Genomic DNA, 18,392 nt, shown 5'->3' with positions numbered 1-18,392 from the left:
TGAAGTGCGAAACGGTATTGGCACCCTTGATGCGCCCTCAAAAGTTCCTCGACACACCAGTCTGACTCGAGGAGAACACCGAGGTTCCCGGCACCACTACATCTGGGCCCCTTCTCCCCTCCTGATCGCGACAGGAGGGTCGATTCCCCTGTTTTGTCTTGAAGGGGTTCCCACCTTTCCCGGTGCATCTCAGGATGAGGCCGGTCTCACGAGGATATTCGAGACATAGCCACGTGGATGGTGAATCATGCCGAAAGACCCCGATTTCCCGGTCCGCTCTTGATAAGATCCTGATGCCCGGACACCTCTTTGAAGATAACCCTTTTGATGGAGGCACAACACTTAGGGGCACTGACACCCCTGGGTATCATCCGGAGAAACCCGCAGGTACCACACACAGCTCGAGAAGTGACCTGTCACCCCGTGAACAACTGGAGAGGCAAGCAGAGTTCCATTCCTCCACACAAGACGAGGCCTGACTCTCCTGTTCGAACTCTGCAGCGAAACTGTGATCCGAGTCAGATCTGGCCCAGGGGAAGTCAGGAGAGGAAACATGAGTTTCCTGCCTCCACTCGAGATGAGGCCCTCTTCCATTGCACCGAACCCAGTGGAGTCCCGAGAGGCCCCTCCCAACTGCACAGTATCCCTGACTTCTCAGAGGCACCCTTAGACCTTCCTGAGATCACCGGCACAAGTCGAGGGAACCAAGGGTTTCCTGCCCCAACCCGTAAAAGACCTCGAGAGTCCTTCTTCAACGCGTCTTGAGGTGCGATTCCCCTACCATGACTCGAGAGCAATGACGCGCTCCCCCTAGCCACGCGCATAGAAACCTGACTTCCCTGGCGCCACAGGAGAGGCTCCCTGAGCTCCCCATTATACCTCGTGAGCAACACCACACTGGAGCCGCAGCTCGAGAATACCCATGAGACGCCCCAGTCCTCACGAGATGAGGGCCTTCTGTTGCTGTATGGCCTGGAGAGCAATCCTGAGTCCTCTCTCCAAACTCCACAGGAGGCTTGACTCATTTTAGGCCACACAGTGAGCTCCAAGATATACCCGTCGCGACTTGACAGGAGAGCGGTGTCCTTGGCTTCCCCTCGAGACGAGGCCTGACTCCCCGGGTGAGTCGAGAATGCAATGCTGAGATCGCTTTCGCCCCAGCAGAGAACATTAGGTCCTGCACACAAGCCTAGATGAGGTCTATTTGGCCCTGCAGTGTCTCGAGAGCAATCCCCAGTTCTAACTCACAATTCGAATGAAAACTGGACTTCCCTGGGCCAGTTGAAGAGGAAGCCTGAATTCCCGGTTGTAACTCGAGAATCCCGCCCCAACTCAAGAAAAACCACGTGGTTCCCCCGTCATCGAAAGATGAGGCCCTTGCCCGCTACAGCGTCTCAAGAGAAGTCCCACGTTCCGTATTGAAGAGCGAAAAGTTACTTGGAACCCTTGATGCGACCCCAAAAGTTCCCCGACATACCAGTCTCACTTGAGGAGAACACCGAGGTTCCCGGCACCACTTCATCTGAGACTCTTCTCCCCTCTTGATCGCGACAGGAGGTTCGATTCCCCTGCTTTGTCTGGAAGGCGTTCCCGACCTTCCTGGCGCACATCAAGATGAGGCCAGTCTCACGAGGAAATTCGAGACATAGCCTCGTGGGTGGTGCGGCATGCCAAAAGACCCCAATTCCCTGGTCCGCTCTTGATAAGAACCCGATGGCAGAACCCAACTCGAAGGCAATCCTGTGGAACAAGGCACAACACGAAGGGGCAGTGACACCCCAGTGCATCGTCCAGAAAAACCCGCAAGTTCCACATACAAATCGACAAGTGGCCTGTCACCCCATGAACAATGCGAGAGTCAAGCGGAGTTCCATTCCTCCACACAAGACGAGGCCTGACTCTCCTGTCCCAACTCTGCAGGGACTCTGCGATCCGAGTCAGATCCGGCGCATTCGAAGCCAGGAGAGGAACCCTGTGGTTCCTGCCTCAACTTGTCATGAGGCCCTCTTCCATTGCACCAAACCCAGTGGAGTTCCGAGAGGCCCCTCCCAACTCCACAGTGACCCTGACTTCTCAGAGGCACGCTGAGAAGCTTCCTGAGGTCACTGGCACAAGTCGATGGAACCCAGGGTTTCCTGCTGCAACCCAAGAAAGACCTCGAGAGTCCTTCTTTAACACGTTTTCAGGCCCAATTCCCCTACCATGACTCGAGAACAATGACGGGCTCCCTCTCACCACGTGCATAGAGACCTGACTGCCCTGGCACCACATGAGAGGCTCACTGAGCTCCCAGTCTTACTTCGTGAGAAACCCCACACTAGCGCCACAGCTCGAGAAAACCTACGAGACGCCCCAGTCATCGGGAGATGAGGGCCTTCATTTCCTGCATTGCCTGGAGAGCAATCCCGTGTCCTCCCTCCAAACACCAGAGGAGGTTTGACTCCCTTTAAGCCACTCAGTGGGCTCCAAGACATACCCGTCCGACTCGAGAGGAGAGCAGAGTCCTTTGCTTCCCCTCGAGACGAGGCCTGACTCCAGGGTGAGTCTGGAATGCAACCCCGAGATTCCTGTCGCCCCTTGACATGAACATTAGGTCCTGCACACAAGCCTTGGTGGGGTCTCTTTTGCCTTCAGTGACTAGAGCGCACCTCCAGCTCTTCCTCGAATCTCGAATGGAAGATAAGACTTTTGTGGGCCAACACAAGAGGAAGCATGAATTCCCTGTGGTAACTCAAATATCCCACCGCAACTAGAGAAAAACCAAGTGGTTCCCCAGTCATTCCAAGATGAGGCCCTTGCCCGCTGGAGCACCCCAAGAGAAGTACCACGTTCAAATTTGAGGAGCGAAACGGTACTTGGAACGCGTTATGCGACCCCAAAAGTTACCCGACATACCTGTCTCACTTGAGGGAAACACCGAGGTTCCCAGCAGCACGTCATCTGAGCCACTTCTCCCCTCCTGATCGCCACAGGAGGGTCGAATCCTCTGCTTTGTCTGGAAGGGTTTCATGACCTTCGCGGCACACCTCAGGATGAGGCCGGTTTCATGAGGAAATTCGAGATTAGCCACGTGGGTGGTGCCAAATGCTGAACGACCCCGATTTCCCAGTCCGCTCTTCATAAGAACACGATGCCCGGACACCTCTTCCGAGGCAACCCTGTGGATGAAGACACAAAACGAAGGGTCACTGACACCCCCATGCATCGTCTGGAAAAACCTGCAGATTCCACACACAGTTTGACAAGGGGCCTGAAACCCCATGAACAACTCGAGAGGCAAGCGGAGTTCCATTCCTCAGAAAAGACATAGCCTGACTCTCCTGTCCCAACTCTGCAGGGACACTACGATCAGAGTCAGTATTGGAGAGGAAGCCTGAGGTTCCTGCCTCCACCCGAGATGAGGCCCTCTACCATTGCGACAAACCCAGTGGAGTCCCGAGAGGCCCCGCCAAATCCACAGCGTCCCTCACCTCTCAGAGGCACCCTGGGAAGTTCCCTCAGGTCTCCGGCAGAAGTCGGGGGAAAGGAGGATTTCCCGCTGCAACCCGAGAAAGACATCGAGAGTCCTTCTTCAACGCGTCTTGAGGCCCTAGTCCCCTCCCATGACTCGAGAACAATGACGCGCTCCTTCTCGCCACGTGCATGGAGACATGACTTCCCCGGCGCCGCACGAGAGGCTCCCTGAGATCCTCGTCGTGCCTCGGGAGAAAACCCCCACGGGTTCCGCAGCTCGAGGAAACCCCTGAGATGCCCCCGTCCTCGCGAGGTGAGGGCCTTCTTTTCCTGCCTGGCCTGGACAGTAATCACGAGTCCTCTCTCAAAAGTGAAGAGGAGGCTGGACTCCCTTGAGGCCACTCATGGGGCACCAAGATATCCGCGTCGCAACTCGGGAGGAGAGCGGAGTCCTTTGCTTCCCCTCGAGGCGAGGCCTGACTCCCCGGGGGAGCATGGGATGCAACCCCGAGATGCTTGTCTTCCCTGGAGAGGAGCATTAGGACCTGGACACACGCCTAGATGAGGTCTCTTTGGCCCTGCAGTGACTCGAGCGCAACCCCCAGCTTTCCCTCGCCACTAGAATAGAAGATTGGGCTACCCAGGGCCGACACAAGAGGAAGCCTGTAATCCCCCGTCGTAACACGAGAATCCCGCCGCAACTCGAGAAAAACCACGTGGTTCCCACCTCTTCGCAAGATGAGGCCCTTGCCCGCCACGGCGTCTCAAGGGAAGTCCCCTGTTCCGCCCTGAAGGGCGAAACGGTCCCTGACAGCCTTCCTGCGACCCCCCAAAGTCCCGCGATACGCCGGGGTCCGTCGAGGGGAACACCTAGAGTCCCGGCACCGCTTCCTCTGAGCCCCTTCTCCCCTCCTGATCGCGACAGGAGAGGCGATTTCCCTGTGTGGTCTGGAAGGGGTTCCCGGGCTTCCCGGCGCACCTCAGGATTAGGCCGGTCTCACGAGGAAATTCGAGAAGGGCCACGTGGGTGGGGCCACATGCCGAACGCCCCCGATTCCCCGGTCCGCCCTTGAGAAGGACCCGAATCCCGGAACCCTCTTCAAAGGCAAACCTGTGGGTGAAGGCAAAACACGAAGGGGCACTGCCATCCCCGTGCATCGTCCGCAAAGACCCGCGGGTTCCACACACAGCTCGACGAGGGGCCTGAGACCTCCTGAGCAACTCGAGAGGCCAGCGGGGTTCCCTTCCTCAGACAAGACGAGGCCTGACTCTCCTGTCCCAACTCTGCAGGGACCCTGCGGTCGGAGTCCGAAACGGAGAGGAAGCCTGAGATTCCTGCCTCCCCTCGAGGTGAGGCCCTCTTCCGTTGCGCCAGACCCAGCGGAGTCCCGAGGGGCCCCGCCACCTCCACAGGATCCCTCGCCTCTCAGAGGCACCCTGGAAGTTGCCTAAGGTCCCCGGCAGAAGGTGAGGGAAACGAGGGTTTCCCGCCTCCCCCCGAGAAAGAGCTCGAGAGTCCTTCTTCAACGCGTCTCGAGGCCCTAGTCCCCTCCCGTGACTCGAGAGCCAGGACGCGCTCCCCCTCGCAACGCGCATGGAGTCCTGACTTCCCTGGAGCCGCATGAGAGGCTCCCTGACATCCTCGTCGTGCTTCGGGAGAAAACCCCCAATGGCGCCGCAGCTCGAGGAAACCCCTGAGACGCCCCCGTCCTCGCGAGCTGAGGGCCTTCTTTTCCTGCATGGCCTGGAGAGCAATCCCGGGTCCTCTCTCCAAACGGAAGAGGAGGCTGGACTCCCTTGAGGCCACTCAGTGGGCTCCAAGAGATCCGCGTCGCCACTCGAGAGGTGAGCGGAGTCCTTGGCTTCCCCTCGAGACGAGGCCTGACTCCCCGAGGGAGCCTGAAATGCAACCCCAAGATCCCTGCCTTCCCTGGAGAGGAATATTAGTTCCCGGACCCACGCCTTGATGAGGTCTCTTTGGCCCTGCAGTGACTCGAGTGCTACCCCCAGATTTCCCTCGCTACTTGAATGGGAGATGGGGCTTCCCAAGACCAACCCAAGAGGAAGCCTGAAATCCTCGTCGAAACTCGAGAATCCTGCCGCAACTCGAGAAAAACCACGTGGTTTCAACGTCTTCGCAAGATGAGGCCCTTGCCCGGTACGGCGTCTCAAGGGAAGTCCCATGTTCCGTCGTGAAGTGAGACACGGTACCTGACACCCTTCATGCGACATCCAAAAGTTCCCCGACATGCCGGGTTCCCCTGAGGGGAACACCGAGAGTCCCGGCACCACTTCCTCTGAGCTCCTACTCCTCTCCTGTTCGCGACAGGAGAGTTGATTCCCCTGCGTGGTCTGGAAGGGGTTCCCGGCCTGCACGGCGCCCCTCAGGATGAGGCCGGCCTCGCGAGGAAATTCGAGACAAGCCCCGTGGCTGGTGCCCCATGTTGAACGACCCTGATTTCCCGGTCCGCAGTTGAGGAGAACCCGATGCCCGGACACCTCTTTGAAGGCCACCCTGTGAGTGAAGGAACAACACGAAGGGGCACTGACACTCCCGTGCATCATCCGGAAACACCCGCGGTTTCCACACACAGCTCCACGAGGGGACTGAGACTCCCTGAGCATCTCGAGAGGCAAGCGGAGTTCCCTTCCTCAGACAAGACGAGGCCTGACTCTCCTGCCCCAACGCTGCAGGGACACTGCTGTCGGAGTACGAAACGGAGAGGAAGCCTGAGGTCCTGTCTCCCCTCGAGATGAGGCCATCTTCGATTGTGCCAAACCCAGAGGAGTCCCGAGATGGCCCATCAACTCCACAGCATCCCTCACCTCTAAGAGGAACCCTGGGAAGTTCCCTCAGTCACCGGGAGAAGTCGAGGGAAACGAGGGTTTCCCGCCGCAAGCCGAGAAAGACCTCGAGAGTCCTTCTTCTACACGCCTTGATGCCCTAGTCCCCTCCCAGGACTCGAGAACAATGAAGCGCTCCCCCTCGCCACGCTCATGGAGACCTGACTTCCCTGGCGCCGCACGAGAGGCTCCCTGAGAACCTCGTCGTGCATCGTGAGAAAAGCCCCACGGACGCCGCAGCTCAAGGAAACCCGTGAGAAGCCCCCGTCCTCGCGAGGTGAGGGCCTTCTTTTCCTGCTTTTCCTGGAGAGCAATCCCGAGTCCTCTCTCCAAACTGAAGATTAGGCTTGACTCCCTTGAGGCCACTCAGAGGGCTCCAAGAGATCCGCATCGTTGTTCAAGAGAAGAGCGGAGTCCTTTGCTTCCCCTGGAGGCGAGGCCTGACTCCACGGGAGACTCTGGAGTGCAACCCCGGGATCCCTGTCTTCCCTTGAGAGTACTACTAGGTCCTGGACACACGCCTAGATGATGTGTCCTGGGCCCTGCAGTGACTCGAGCGCAACCCCCAGCTTTCCCTAGCAACTCGAATGGAAGATGGGGCTTCCCAGGGCCAACCCAAGAGGAAGCCTGAAATCCCCGTCGTAACTCGAGAATCCCGCCGCAACTCGAGAAAAACCACGTGGTCCCAACGTCTTCTCAAGATGGGGCCCTTGCCCGCTAGGGCATCTCAAGGGAAGTCTCACGTTTCGTCCTGAGTTGCGAAACGGTACCTGACACCCTTCATGCGACCTCCAAAATTTCCCAGACACGCCGGGTTCCCTCGAGGGGAACACCGAGGGTCCTGGCACCCCTTCATCTGAGCCCCTTCTCCCCTCCTCATCACGACAGGAGAGTCGATTCCCCTGCGTATTCTGGAAGGGGTTCCCGGCTTTCACGGCACACCTCAGAATGAGGCCGGCCTCCTGAGGAAATTCGAGACGAGCCCCGTGGGTTTTGCCACATGCCGAACGACCCCGATTTCCCAGTCTGCTCTGGATAAGAACCCGATGCCCGGACACCTCTTCGAAGGCAACCCTGTGGGTGAAGTTACCATTCGAAGGGGCACTGACACCCCCGTGCGTCGTCCGGAAAAACCCGCGGTTTCCACACACAGCTCGACGAGGTGCGTGAGACATCCTGAGCAATTCGAGAGGCAAGCGGAGTTCCCTTCCTCAGACAAGACGAGGCCTGACTCTCCTGTCCCAACTCTGCAGGGACCCTGTGGTTGGAGTCCGAAAAGGAGAGGAAGCCTAAGTTTCCTGTCTCCCCTCGAGATGAGGTCCTCTTCCATTGCGCCAAGCCCAGAGGAGTCCCGAGAGGCCCCGCCAACTCCACAGCATCCCTCACCTATCAGAGGCACCATGGGAAGTTCACTCAGGTCCCCGGCAGAAGTCGAGGGAAATGAGGCTTTCCCGCCGCAACCCCAGAAAGACCTCGAGTGTCCTTCTTCAACGTGTCTGGAGGCCCTAGTCCTCTCCCATGACTGGAGAGCCATGACGCGCTCCCCCTCGCCACGCGCACAGAGACCTGACTTCCCTGGCACCGCACGAGAGGCTCCCTGAGATCCTCGTCTTGCCTCGTGAGAAAACCCCCACGGGCGCTGCAGCTCGAGGAAACCCCTGAGAAGCCCCCATCCTCGCGAGGTGAGGGCCTTCTTTTCCTGCCTGACCCAGAGCACAATCCCGAGTCCTCTCTCCAAACTGAAGAGAAGGCCTGACTCCCTTGAGGCCACTCAATGGGCTCCAAGAGATCTGCGTTGCGACTTGAGAGGAGAGCGGCATCCTTGGCTTGCCCTCGAGGCCAGGCCTGACTCCCCGGGGGAGTCTGGAACGCCACCCTGAGATCCCTGTCTTCCCTTGAGAGGAACGTTAAGTCCCGGACACAGGCCTAGATGAGGTCTCTTTGGCCCTGCAGTGACTCGAGTGCAACCCTCAGCTTTCCCTCGCAACTCGAATGGAAGATTAGGCTTCCCGGGGCCAACACAAGAGGAAGCCTGAAATCCCCATCGTAACTCTAGAATCCCGCCGCAACTCGAGAAAATCCACATGGTCCCAACGTCTTCGCAAGATGAGGCCCTTGCCCGCTACGGCGTCTCAAGGGAAGTCCCAGGTTCTGTCCTGAAGTGCGAAACGGTACCTGACTCCTTTCATGCAACCCCCAAAAGTCCCCCACACGCCGGTTTCTCTCGAGGGTAACACCGAGGGTTCCGTCCCCACTTCATCTGAGCCCCTTCTCCCCTCCTGATGGCGACAGGAGAGTCGATCCCCCTGCGTTGTCTGGAAGGGTCCCCGGCCTTCCCAGCACACCTCAGGATGAAGCCGGCCTCACTAGGAAATTTGAGACTAGCCCCGTGGGTGGTCCCACATGCCGAAAGACCCTGATTTCCCTGTCCGCTCTTGAAAAGAACCCGAGGCCCGGACACCTCTTCGAAGGCAACCCAGTGGGTGAAGGCACAACACGAAGGGGCACTGTCACCATCGTGCATTTCCGGAAACACCCGCAGGTTCCACACACAGCTCAACAAGGGGCCTGAGCCCCCCTGAGCACCTCGAGAGGCAAGCGGAGTTCCCTTCCTCAGAAAAGACGATTCCTGACTCTCCTGTCCCAACTCTGCAGGGACCCTGCGGTCGGAGTCCGAAACGAAGAGGAAGCCTGAGGTTCCTGCCTTCCCTGGAGATGAGGCCCTCTTCCATTGCGCCAAACCCAGCGGAGTCCTGAGAGGCCCCGCCAACTCCACAGCATCCCTCATCTGTCAGAAGCACACTGGGAAGTTCCCTAAGGTCACCGGTAAACTTTTATTGCACAAGGTCCCCATGAAAAGGCCCACGCAGCAGGACAGCCACAGATTCTGTCTGCCATTAAAGGGCAGTAAGGTGCCCTCCCCCCTTCTTTGCTGCCTCGGCGGCCACCAGGGTGCAATTCGCGTACCCTTCCCTTTCCCATCCTAGCAGGTGCTCCAGGGCCCGCTGGCCTACAAAGTGCCAGAAGCAGGGCTGGGCCAGCCGGCCAGAATTCAGGTTTCTGTCCCTTGGACTTCCAGCGGACACTAGGCTGCTTGGGAAAACCGCGCAGACTCTGAGGTTTTTCAGCAGAGGGGTGGAGCGGTAAAGGCCTTGACCCCAAAGACGAGGCCTTTCTGCGACCGCCAGGTTGGGGAGCTCTGAGACTGTGCCAACACAGGGAGGAATACATGGTTCCCTGCTCCAGGCAGTCCCCGTTCCCTTACCTGTGTTCTGCACCCCTCCGCTGTGGCCAATGGATGCCGATCCTTGGGGATCCAGGAGTTCACGTAATGGGCATTCCCAGCCGCAATGGCGACCCCCAACAGCACATCTGGAAAGCCCTCCCCCACCCCCGCCAGGAGCCGACCCCCACTGCGAACGGAACCCCACCCCGCCCCGCACCGCCAGGTTTCGCCCCGGCCCTGCCGGGCTCCCGGCGGGTTCCCAGCCATATTGGCGACCCCCGGGAGCACAACAGGGACCGAACCCCCACCCACAGCGAGAGGAATCTCGACCTGTGCAGCCCAGGTTTACCCCACCCTGGCTGCGCTCCCGGCGTGTTTCCAGCTGCAGTGGCCATCTCCGAGAGCACAACTGGGAAGCCCTCCCCTACCCCCGCCAGGAGCCGACACCCGCCCTGCGCCGCCCGGGTTCGCCCCGCCCCTGCCGCGCTCCAGGGGCGCTGCCCACCTTCACCAGTGGCTCTCGGTGAGCCCCGTCCCCACGCCCGGTTCCAGGAGAGGCTCTCGGACCTCGCTGCTGCCGCCAGGTCAAACATGAGGACAATACATACACCCCACAGAGACAATCCAAGCTGTCTATGATTTAGGGATAAAACGAGGACTACAGAAAGGCAAGATGACCTGACCTAGGAGGGCCATGATATTCTATAGAACCAGACAAAGTTGGTTACCAAGGAAACTTTTTTCCTTGGAACCCGGAAAGCTGGTTCTTTGCATATGCAATGACCAACAATTAGCTTGTTACCCAAGCCTGCCTTACTGCCACCCCCATCCCCCCACTCCCCAGAAGACTGGCTCAAAGAAATATTTTAAATCTCAGGCGGAAACCTGGAAGATGTCTTGTCTGTCTGTTTGGATTAAGGTATGTGTCAGTGTGAGCCCTGTGTTTTTTGATAATATTGCTCAAGTTCTGTGTTCTGATTTCAATGGTCTCAAGACAAGGCAGCCCTTCCAAATCAAACTGCTGGAAATACAAGAAAACATTGACCTAAATGAATGTCAGAGTCCCGTGAACTGGGAACTGGTCAATATTAAATATCTAGTATTTTTGGTTTTGCTCCTCCATTATAGACATGTCTAAGAGTCAACAACATTAAGCACAACATGTTCATAGTGCCTAGGTTTCTTTTGAGGTAAAAATTGCTCTATTGTTATATCTGTCACAAGCTTGTCAGCAAGAAACTACCTGGAAACGACAACAACAAAAGTAAAAAATGTAAATGTGATATGAGCTTTTATACAAACTCTTTACAATAATTATACTCTAATATATCTGCCTCTCATAGTCTTGATTGAAGGCAGAGGAGAAGGGGATGACAGAGGATAAGATGGTTGGATGGCATCACTGACTCGATGGACATGAGTTTGAGCAAGCCCCTGGAGCTGGTGACGGACACGGAAGCCTGGCGTCCTTCAGGCCACAGGGTCCCAAAGAGTCAGACATGACTGAGCAACTGAACTGAACTGAACTAACAAACGTTTCTCCAGGAGTTTTGGTTACCCGAGTTTCTATCCTTGTGACGACAGTGTATTGAATAGCTAGGTCATTTCCAAATAAATGAAAGTTCTGAAACATTCACGACTTGAAAGGACCTCCCTTTTACACAGAAACAAAAGAGATTTTTGACTCTCCATGAATAGTGTCTGGCACCATCATGACATGTTAAATGTAAGAAAGCAATTGTTTTGTTTTGTTTTGTTCTGTTCTTGGGGGTGGGGGGAGGGGGGCGGGCTATAGCGAATGCCAATATAAAAGTCAGTTCTTGGTTGCTGAAGGGAAATGTATGGCTTGTTATTACAAGAAAGTATGTGGAATGCAATGGCACTTGAGGAAGGAAAACAAAGTAGTTCTGTCTTACAGGTGGCCGTTTCAGGATGGGAGAAGCAAAGGAATGGGTACAGAATGGGATAAGGAGGTTGTAGGGAAAGTGGACCCCCAGAAAAGAGTTCTGTGCCTAGCACAAGTTTTCTTGAGATGTCGAAATGCCTTTGCTAATGGAGTTTAAGTTTCTTTACCTCTTAAGTGACCTCTTCTAGGTTGACCTAGAACAGAAATCTTTTGTTAGCTTTGGCTAAGTGGAGAAGTAGTGTTTCACGGTGACATATGTGATCCTTCCTGACTGTTTGCAGCCCTTTTGATATCGATGCACTGCTTCTGCTGCTGCTGCCGCCGCTGCTGCTGCTAAGTCGTTTCAGTCGTGTCCGACTCTGTGCGACCCCATAGACGGCAGCCCACGAGGCCCCGCAGTCCCTGGGGTTCTCTAGGCAAGAACACTGGAGTGGGTTGCCATTTCCTCCTCCCATGCATGAAAGTGAAAAGTGAACGTGAAGTCGCTCAGTGGTGTCCGACTCTTAGCGACCCCATGGACTGCAGCCTACCAGGCTCCTCCATCCATGGGATTTTCCACGCAAGAGTACTGGAGTGGGGTGCCATTGCCTTCTCCCATATCTATGCACAAGCCTGCCTAAATAATTGACTTCTAGCTAGCTTTGGGATGCCAATGACCATCCACCCTTACAAGGCAACAGAGAAGAGAAAAACACTTACCACAGGAGGTCCTGGTAAGGGACGAGGAACTAACAAGCTCCCGCCAACCAGGATTCTGCAGAGGTCAACAAGAGGTCAGTAAGAGATGGAAGACTGCAGTCCAGAGGTCCTAGAAACTTCCATCTTGCAGCAGACACCCAGCATAGTCAAAACGAATTCAATGTTGCAAAAAATATGTAAACAAATAAAGGACAGAAGTTCTTTGAACACATGACTGAGATTAGGGGTGAGGCAGTACATGTACAGTGCCCAGAAAATCTTAAAGTATGAGAAAGGAAAGAAATTAAAGACAACTATCAAGCTGTCCAAACTGATAAAAATGAAAGATTACACAGTTTTTTCTGTATATATTACCACATAATAATCTGAAAAGGAATTAAAAAAAATTCCCTTTCAATAATGTCAACATGAATACAACACTTTGCCATGGATGTAACGAGGATGACAAGACTGGCACACTGGAACTTATACACCCTGGCTGAAAACTACCCTGAATACATGGACAGGTATTCCATAACAATGGAAAGACTTAAGATGGCAATACCATGGAATGCATCTTCAATCTGAAATGAAGATTTGATATGATTTGATCGCTCAGAGCTTTTGTGTCATCAATTGTTATTAAAGTATAAATGAGATAGAGAAAGCTGCTGACTTAGACTTGAGGCGGGGTGTACGCCCTGCTGGACTCTAGCCAGATATTCTACAGGCACTAGCAGTCAGCTAAGGAAAGAAAGGCACTGTCTCAGGGAATGGCACCAGGCCCCTCCCCCACGACATGCCTTGAGGTCACATTGGCAGCAGGTGAGTCATCCTGGGCCAAAAACTGATTGACATGAATCTTGAAGAAAGGCAGTATTCCAGGCAAATATATCATTTCCTTAACATAGATTAGGAGAACAAGGTACGAGGAAAACATACTGTTTTGTTCAAGTCGCTTCTGAGCCTATTGGGGGAACCGACCTGAAGCCACAGTCCAGCGGATATACATAGGATATTTACATCGCTTAAGACAAACATTTCCTCAGGAACAAATGCATTGCTTAGCTCAAGGTATTTCTGCAAAATTCTTACACATCAGGAGATGGCTCAGAGCTGGGTTTCTACACACAAGAACATGAATGCAAAGGACAAGCCTGCACAGCCCATCTGCCCCTCTCCCCCACAGCCAGCAGCATTTCCAAGTGACCTCCTAAGGCCTTCCCCAAAATACAGGGGCACCTCTGGGTTTCCTGTTTCCCTCACTTCGAACACTTTTCTTAAAAAAAAAAAAAATCCTGCACACTTCTTGATAGAATGCCACAGTGCAAGGAAAACAGGCCTTCAATATTTAAACCTCCATTTGCAAAACACTTGGAGCTTGGTTTTGTTTTGTTTTGTTTTTTAATTACACCACCACATAATTTAAACTTTTTACAATTTCTAATTATTCAGTACCAAAACACCAAACTTTTATTGCACAAGGTCCCCATGAAAAGGCCCACGCATCAGGACAGCCACAGATTCTGCCATGAAAGGGCAGCAAGGTGCCCTCCCCCCTTCTTTGCTGCCTGGGCGGCCACCAGGGTTTGAAATCCATGCACCCTACTAAGTTTCTAGGGTGCAATCCGTGGACCCTTCCCTTTCCCATCCCAGCAGGTGCTCAAGGGCCCGCTGGCTTACAAAGTGCCAGAAGCAGGGCTGGGCCAGCCGGCCAGAGTTCAGTGTTCTGTCCCTTGGACTTCCAGCGGACACTAGGCTGCTTGGAAGAACCGCTCAGACTCTGAGATTTTTCAGCAGAGGGGTGGAGCGGTAAAGGCCTTGACCCCAAAGGCAAGGCCTTTCTGCGACCGCCAGTTTGGGGAGCTCCGAGAATGTGCCAACAGAAGGCGGAATACTTGGTTCCCTGCTCCACGCAGTCCCAGTTCCCTTACCTGTGGTCCGCAGCCCTCCACTGCACCCACGGGATGGCGATCCTTGGGGACCCAGGAGCGGACGAAATGGGCGTTCCCAGCCGCAGTTGCAACCCCCGAGAGCGCAACTGGGAACCCCTCCCCATCCCCCCCATGAGCCGACCCCCGCCCCGCGCCCCCAGGGTTAGCCCTGCCCCTGCCGCGCTCCCGGCGCTTTCCCAGCCGCAGTGGCGACCCCCGGGAGCACAACTGGGACCGACCCCCACCCAAAGCCATCGGAATCTCGACCCGCGCAGCCCGGGTTTACCCAGTCCCGGGTGCGCTCCCGGCGCGTTTTCAGCCTCAGTGTCCACCTCCCAGAGCAGAACTGGGAAGCCCGCCCCCACCCCCGCCAGAAGCCGACCCCCGCCCCACGCCGCCCGCGTTCGCCCCGCCCCTGCACGGTCCAGGTACCTTCCCAGCTTCTAGCGTTCACGCCCGGGTAGGAGCAGGATGTAGGAGTATGGGAGATGTGTCTGGAGCCTGACAGCCTCAGCTCCGCTCTGGCCTGCCCTTTGGACCTAGGAGCCAGGCCAACTTGCAGAGGGCTTAGGGCCCCATTGTATGCAAACTACCAAGGCCTACCGCAAGGAGAGCTCTGTCCGAGGGAAGGGAAGCGCCCCAGGCTGCATTCCCAAGCTGTTGTTTAGCCGCCCAGACTCAGCGCTGCACAGGGGTAATCAGGCTCTCTGTGCCCGCAGCTTCACACACAGGTGTGTCTCCGTAGGAATCAAGAAAGATCCTGACAGAGTGAGGTTCATTAGAGCTATACTAAAGAGCAAAGGCTTGTCCATGTGGTCTTGCCTTCCCCTGTGCCTTTGGGTCTCCAGGCTCGGCCCCAGCTCCGTGGAAACAACCCCTGAGAAAATATCTTCAAGATCCACTTTTCCCAGTGTCTGGGAACCGGGGTTCGTAGGAGGAGAGAAAAGCACGCCTCCATAGGGAACGAAAAGGCAGCCCACCTGCCTGTGTTTTGAAGCCTCTATTTGGAAGGAATGGGTTAGCTTCTCCTAAAGGAGACCTCCAGATCTGCTCAGAAGTCGGTAATTCCAGAGGCAGGGTACTGGTTCCTGACTGTCCTTTGCTAGCCTTGCAAAGATATTCCTAGATTCTAGAGTTATTTTCAATGAAGGAGCAGGCTTCGGGAATGTGTCAGATGGGACTGGCTCCTTATTGACCTCAGCTCAGCTATTGCCTTTCCATTCAAACTAGGACAAGGCCCTACTTTATGAAGGGTAAGGGTCTTCTTCTTTGCAAACTGCCAAGGGCTACAGCAATGAGACCTCTGTCAAGGTGAGGGAAGCCTAAGAGGATGGATTCTCAAGCAGGTGCTTTGCCACAAAGCATCAGCACCCCATGGAGAGAATCAAGCTCCCTGTGCACCAATGTTGGGAGTGTAGCTTCACACACAGAGTTGTCTCTATAGGAGCCAAGAATGTTCCTGAGAGATTAGGCTCACTAAACCTCTCCTACAGAGCATAGACCTGTCCATGTGGTTTTGCCTTCCCCTGTGAGTTGGGTCCTCGAGGTCCGCCACACCTCCGGGGAAACTGTCCCTGAGAAAAGATCTCCAGGAACCGCTTCGCCGAGCCTGGGAAATGCTGTTCACATGAAGTAAGGCAAGCGAATCTCCTGCAGAGTAAAAGAGGCCTTACAGTCCCTGGAGGAGCAGGCTGCCAGAATGTGTGAAACCTGACTGTTGCCTTACTGGCCTCAGTTCCACCATTGCCTGTTCATCCGAGCTAGCACCCAGGCCTACTTGGAAAAGCGTTTGGGTGCAGATTTCTACAAAGTGCCAAGGGCTACAGCAGTGAGAATTCTCTCGGTGGTAAGGGAGAGCATTTTATGGATTCTCAAGCTGTTTTCTGAATGACAGCGTCAAAATGAACAGAGAGAATCAGGCTCTCTCTGCCCCTATGTTAGGTACGCAGCTTCACACACAGAGGTGTCTCTGTAGGAGCCAAGAATGCTCCTGAGAGATGAGGTTCACTAAAGGTCTGCTACACAGCATAGACCTGTCCATGTGGTCTTGCCTTCCCCTGTGCCTTTGGGCCCCGGGCTCGGCCCCAGCTCCGTGGAAACAACCCCTGAGAAAATATCTTCAAGATACGCTTTTCCCAGAGGCTGGGAACTGGGGTTCATAGGAGGAGAGAAAAGCAAGCCTCCTTCGGGCACGAAAGGCAGCCAACCTGCCTGTGTTTTGAAGCCTCTATTTGGAAGGAATGGGTTAGCTTCTCCTAAAGGAGACCTCCAGATCTGCTCAGAAGTCGGTAATTCCAGAGGCAGGGTGCTGGTTCCTGACTGCCCTTTGCCAGCCTTGCAAAGACATTCCAACATTCTAGAGTTATATTCCATGAAGTAGCAGGCTTCGGGAATGTGTCAGAGGGGACTGGCTCCTTATTGGCCTCAGCTCAGCTATTGCCTTTCCATCCAAACTAGGACAAGGGCCTACTTTATGAAGGGTAAGGGTCTTCTTCTTTGAAACTGCCAAGGGCTACAGCAATGAGACCTCTGTCAAGGCGAGGGAAGCCTAAGAGGACGGATTCTCAAGCAGGTGCTTTACTACAAAGCATCAGCTCCCCACGGAGAGAACCAAGATCCCTGTTCCCCAATGTTGGGAGTGTAGCTTCACACACAGAGTTGTCTCTATAGGAGCCAAGAATGTTCCTGAGAGATTAGGTTCACTAAACCTCTCCTACAGAGCATAGACCTGTCCATGTGGTTTTTCCTTCCCCTGTGAGTTGGGTCCCCGAGGTCCGCCACACCTCCGGGGAAACTGTCCCTGAGAAAAGATCTCCAGGAACCGCTTCGCTGAGGCTGGGAAACGCTGTTCACAGGAAGTAAGGCAAGCGAATCTCCTGCAGAGAAAAAGAGGCCTTACTGTCCCTGGAGGAGCAGGCTGCCAGAGTGTGTGAAACCTGACTGTTGCCTTACTGGCCTCAGTTCCACCATTGCCTGTTCCTCCGAACTAGGACCCAGGCCTATTTGGAGAAGCGTTTGGCTGCAGATTTCTACAAAGTGCCAAGGTCTACAGCAGTGAGAATTCTCTCAGCGGTAAGGGAGAGCATTTTATGGATTCTCAAGCTGTTTTCTGAACGACAGGGTCAAAATGAACTGAGAGAATCAGGCTCTCTCTGCCCCTATGTTAGGTACGCAGCTTCACACACAGAAGTGTCTCTATAGGAGCCAAGAATGTTCCTGAGAGATGAGGTTCACTAGAAGTCTGCTACAGAGCATAGACCTGTCCATATGGTTTTGCCTTGCCCTGTGAGTTGGGTCCCTGAGTTCCGCCCCAGCTCAGGGGAAGGAGCCCCTGAGAAAAGATCTCCAGGGACCGCTATTCCCCCAGGCTGGCAAACGCAGTTCACAGGAGGTAACACAAGCGAGCCTCCTGCAAGGCACAACAGGCCTTAGTCTCCCTGGACGATCAGGCTGCCAGAGTGTGTGAGACCTGACTGGTGCCTTACTGGCCTCAGCTCCGCCATTGCGTGTTTCTCCGAACTAGGACCCAGGCCTACTAGGAGAAGGGTTTGGGTATGGATTTCTAAATACTGCCAAGGGGTATAGCAATGAGAACTGTGTCACGGGTAAGGAAGAGCATTGTATGGATTTTCAAGCTGTTGTTTGAACGACAGCTTCAAAGCTGCACAGAGAGAATCAGACTCTGTGTCTCCATGTTCGGTACACAGCTTCACAGACAGGGGTGTCTCCATAGGAAACAAGAACGTTCCTGACAGAGTGAGGTTCACTAGAGCTCTCCTAGAGAGCAAAGACTTGTCCATGTGGTTTTTCTTCCCCTGTGCGTTTGGGGCTCCAGGCTCGGCCCCAGCTCCGTGGAAACAACCCCTGAGAAAAGATCTTCAAGATCCGCTTTTCCCAGAGGCTGGGATGTGGGGTTCATAGGAGGCGGGAAAAGCAGGCCTCCTTCAAAGAGCAAGAGGCAGCCAAGCGGCCTGCGTTTGGAAGCCTCTATTTGGAAGAATGGGTTAGCTTCCCCTAAGGGAGACCTCCAGATCTGTTCAGAAGTCGGTAATTCCAGAGGCAGGGTGCAGGCTCCTGACTGCCCTTTGCCAGCCTTGCAGAGACATTCCTAGATTACAGCGTTATTTTCCATGAAGGAGCAGGCTTCGGGAATATGTCAGACTTGACTGGCGCCTTATTGGCCTCAGCTCAGCTCTTGCCTTTCCTTTCAAACTAGGACAAGGGCCCACTTTATGAAAGGTAAGGGTCCTCTTCTTTCCAAACTGCCAAGGGCTACAGCAATGAGACCTCTGTCAAGGCGAGGGAAGCGTAAGCTGATGGATTCTCAAGCAGGTGCTTTGCCACAAAGCAT

This window comes from Bubalus kerabau, unplaced genomic scaffold, assembly GCF_029407905.1.
Source record: "Bubalus kerabau isolate K-KA32 ecotype Philippines breed swamp buffalo unplaced genomic scaffold, PCC_UOA_SB_1v2 scaffold_27, whole genome shotgun sequence".
Taxonomy (NCBI): domain Eukaryota; kingdom Metazoa; phylum Chordata; class Mammalia; order Artiodactyla; family Bovidae; genus Bubalus; species Bubalus kerabau.
Note: the sequence above shows the minus strand (reverse complement) of the source record.